The 4,623-nt window shown below is 40.4% G+C and overlaps 1 pseudogene; it reads left to right on the top strand.

Moving 5' to 3' along the window:
• The first annotated feature begins 1,119 nt into the window (after nt 1–1,119).
• LOC135152085 (uncharacterized) lies at nt 1,120–3,102 on the top strand (annotated as a pseudogene).
• The last annotated feature ends 1,521 nt before the right edge of the window (nt 3,103–4,623 follow it).

The following is a 4,623-nucleotide window of genomic DNA, read 5'->3' as shown; positions in this document are numbered from 1 at the left end:
GGCTCAAATGGAGAAGATTTTGGAAGTGTTTAAGCAAGTCAAGGTCAACATACCCCTTTTAGATGCAATTCAACAAATTCCTTCATATGCTAAGTGTCTTAAGGAGTTATGTACCCATAAGAGAACCAATCATGTCCCTAAGAAAGCTTTCCTTACATCTCACATTAGTTCGATTCTCTCAAACCAAATCCCTGTGAAATACAAGGACCCCGGTTGTCCTACAATTTCATGTGTCATAGGAGAAACTTTTGTGGATAAAGCGTTACTTGATTTAGGGGCTAGTGTTAATCTCCTTCCATATTCTGTCTACCAAGCTTTAGGTTTAGGGGAGCTCCGACAAACTAATGTCACACTTCAATTAGCCAATCGATCCGTGAAAATTCCTAAGGGAATGATCGAAGACGTGCTAATTAAAGTAGGTGACTTTGTTTTCCCGTAGATTTTGTCGTCCTAGAGACCGAGCCGGTTAAGAATCCGAAGAATCAAATTCCCATCATCTTAGGATGACCCTTTTTAGCTACATCCAACGCGTTGATTAATTGTAGGAATGGCTTAATGAAGCTAACATTTGGAAACATGACAATCGACCTCAACATATTTCATGTAGGGAAACAATCCGATGATTTCTATGATCAACCTATGGACGTCAATCTAATTGATGAAATAGTTGATCAAGATCTCATGAATCCTAAACATGCCCTTGAATTTTGCTTAAAATATTTTGGAGAGGATTGGGATGTTTCCGACTACACACATGAGGTCAACCAAATGTTAGAATCCACTATTCCTACAACAAGTCAAGAGTGTGATGTTGAACCCGAGCATTTGCCTTCACCAAATAAAACCGTTGAGTCACAACCGCCGGAATTAGAACTCAAACCTCTTCCCGACACTCTTAAGTATGCTTTTATAGGCCCTAACGAGTCCTATACCGTTATCATTGCCTCTAATTTGACTATGTCACAAGAGAAAGAACTTTTAGGAATCCTTAGAAAGCATAAGGGAGCGATAGGGTGGAGCATCTCGGACATTAAAGGAATTAGCCCGACGATTGTCCAACATAGGATTCATTTGGTAGAAGATGCAAAGCCCGTGAGAGAACCTCAAAGGAGGTTGAATCCTCCCATGATGGAGGTAGTTAAGAAAGAAATTTTTAAGTGCTTAGACAATGGGATCATCTATCCCATTTCCGATAGTAAGTGGGTGAGTCCCGTACATGTTGTGCCTAAGAAGTCGGGCATTACTTTGGTGACCAATGAGAACAATAAGCAAGTTCCAACCCGCGTCCAATCCGGTTGGAGAGTGTGCATAGATTTTAGGAAGCTCAATGCCGTCACTAGGAAAGACCATTTTCCTTTGCCTTTTATCGATCAAATGCTAGTGAGGTTAGCGGGTCATGCTTTTTATTGCTTCTTAGACGGTTACTCGGGATATTTTCAAATCCCAATCGCACCCGAGGACCAAGAAAAGACTACCTTCACTTGCCCTTTTGGAACCTTCGCTTATAGACGTCTAGCTTTCGGCCTAACTACGGGCCCGTCCACGTTCCAAAGGTGCATGACTAGCATCTTCTCGGAAATGATAGGTGACTTTCTAGAAGTCTTCATAGATGACTTTTCCATCTTTGGCCCATCTTTTCACCAATGCCTTAACAATCTAGACTTGGTTTTAAAAAGATTTGAGGAAACGGATTTAGTGTTAAATTCAGAGAAATGTCATTATATGGTTAAGGAGGGAATCGTTTTAGGACACAAAATTTCTGAAAAAAGGATTGAAGTAGACAAGGCAAAGGTTCTTCCTTGGACATGCGGGATTTTATCGTAGATTCATCCAGGATTTTAGCAAAAAGGCCCGACCTTTGACCAACCTTCTAGCTAAGGATGTCAAATTCGAGTTCACAAGCGAGTGTGTTCATGCCTTCGAAGACCTTAAGAGAGAATTGACTTCGGCCCCGATCATGAAGTCTCCCGATTGGAGTCAACCTTCTGAGCTTATGTGTGACGCATCCGATTATGCCATAGGAGCGGTTTTAGGACAACGAATAGATAAGAGGCCTCACGTCATTTACTATGCTAGTAAGACCTTAAATGATGCCCAACTCAATTACTCTACCACCGAGAAGGAACTTCTAGCCGTAGTCTTTGCCTTAGAAAAGTTTCGCTCTTATCTTATCGGGTCCAAAATCATTGTTTACACCGACCATGCCGCTCTCAAGTACCTTTTCTTTAAAAAAGACTTAAAAGCCCGATTGATTAGATGGGTATTGTTACTCCAAGAGTTTGACTTAGAGATTAGGGATAAGAAAGGTTGTGAGAATGTCGTCGCCGATCATCTCTCTCGATTAGTGGTTGAATCCACCAACGACTTGCCCTTAAGCGAGTCATTTCCCGACGAACACCTTCTCTCGATTTCCACTCTCCCTTGGTTCACCGACATTGTCAATTACTTAGCAACCGGTGACATTCCCTCAACATGGTCCAAGAATGATAAAGCCAAGTTCTTTTCTCAAGTGAAACATTTCTTTTGGGACGACCCATATCTCTTTAAACATTGTCCCGATCAAATCATTAGGAGGTGTGTCCCAAATAGTGAGTTTCAAAGCATACTCTTATTTTGTCACGATCAAGCATGTGGAGGTCATTTTAGTGCGAAGAAGACCGCCGCTAAAATCCTCCAATGCGGTTTTTATTGGCCTAGTTTGTTTAAGGATGCCGCCGAGTATTGTTCCGCATGTAGTAGGTGTCAACATCTAGGAAGAATCACTAGGAGAAACATGATGCCTATGAGCCCAATCCTTGTTATAGAGCTTTTTGATGTGTGGGGCATAGATCTCATGGGTCCCTTTCCTAGTTCGTTTGGCCACCTCTACATTCTTCTAGCGGTAGATTATGTTTCTAAGTGGGTAGAAGCCATCCCGACCCGGTCTAATGACAATAAAGTTGTCCTTCGATTCCTTAAAGAGAATATCTTTCTCGATTTGGCACACCTAGGGCTATCATTAGTGACCAAGGGACGCATTTCAAGAACCGTCAATTCGAGTCACTTCTTAAGAAGTACTCCATCACTCATAGGTTGGCTACCCCTTATCATCCTCAAACTAGTGGCCAAGTAGAGGTTTCGAACCGGCAAATTAAGCAAATCTTAGAAAAGATTGTCAACTCGAATAGGAAGGATTGGTCAACCAAGTTGATAGATGCCTTATGGGCCTATCGGACCGCCTTTAAGACCGTCTTAGGAATGTCTCCTTGTAGACTCGTGTATGGTAAAGCTTGCCAATTGCCGGTTGAGTTAGAGCATAGGGCCATGTGGGCGATTAGAGAATTGAACTTCGACTTACCCACCGCCGGTAGTCATCAGAAGTTACAATTGACCGAGTTGGACGAGCTTAGGAGTGATGCCTATGAAAATGCTAAAATTTACAAAGAGAGAACCAAGGCCTTCCATGATAAAACTATTTTGAGAAAATCCTTTTCTCCCGGCCAAAAAGTTCTTCTCTACAATTCTAGGCTTCATTTGTTTCCCGGAAAGTTGCGTTCTAGATGGGATGGTCCTTACATTGTTCAAGTTGTGTTTCCTCATGGTTCTGTTGAAATTCAGGATCCTTAAACCATTTTTAGAATTGCCCGTTGATTCGGAGGAAGAGGTCATCCACCTCATCGACCCTTGATCATGTAAGTTGCTTCAGTAGTTAATAAAAATCCCTTCATCTCCTATTCAGGTATTTTTCCTCTTTAATCTTACATTTCAATTCTTTCTTTTGCATACGTTGAGGACAATGCATGATTTAGGTATGGGGATGGCTTTAGTGTAATTCTTAAAAAATGAAAAACCCTAAAAAATGAAAAATAGAAAAATCCGAAAATAGAGATGTTTTAGCTAAGTTGTCTTTGCCACACTTGAACTTTAGGAGTAGTTGGTGTTAGCATGTTTTCATAAAAGTATATTTATGTAGTGTCTTTTAGATAATTTGAACGTAGTTGAGTAAGGTTGTCTTTTTGAAGCTTGTATCGACCGATTTGTACTCGTAATTCCAAGACGGCACACACATTTGCACAAGACCTTTGATGGAGAGATTGTCTAGTGATATTATTCGATACCTGAGAGAGAACCCACATGTTGAAACAATGTCGAATCGAGCCTTTGCGAATAAAAAAAAGAGAAAAAGAGAAAAAAAAAGAGATAGAAAATGAAAAGGAATAACTACTTCAATACCCATTGTTCTTTATAGATAAAATCTTTAGATAAATGGGCAAAAGTAGATTGGCTAGTCTCGTTTTGTGGCCTTTGTTACTCGAGTTATTAAGTCCATCGGGGGATTTCAAAACCTAGTGCCCTAAGACCGTTTGGTTTGGGAGTCACTGACCTAAAGCTCGCTACATGGGTAACATTGTTTGCCTAAGAAAACGGACAAAATAAAGGCAATGCAAAAAAAGAAAAAGAAAGAGGAAAAAAAAAAGACTAAGGGTTTGTGAAGTTTGGCTAGATATTTGTTTCGAAAGAGATTGGGTCAGTTCAAAATTGGTTGAAAAAGAGAAAATGTTCTTAGACAATTAGGATCCATCAAAGGCCTTAAATTCATTACACACCTTGGATTTCGAGTAAATTTTTGTGTCGATTCAAGTA

The sequence above is a fragment of the Daucus carota genome, chromosome 4 (assembly GCF_001625215.2).
Source record: "Daucus carota subsp. sativus chromosome 4, DH1 v3.0, whole genome shotgun sequence".
Classification (NCBI taxonomy): Eukaryota; Viridiplantae; Streptophyta; class Magnoliopsida; order Apiales; family Apiaceae; genus Daucus; species Daucus carota.
Note: the sequence above shows the minus strand (reverse complement) of the source record. Positions and strands in the feature narration are given on the sequence as shown.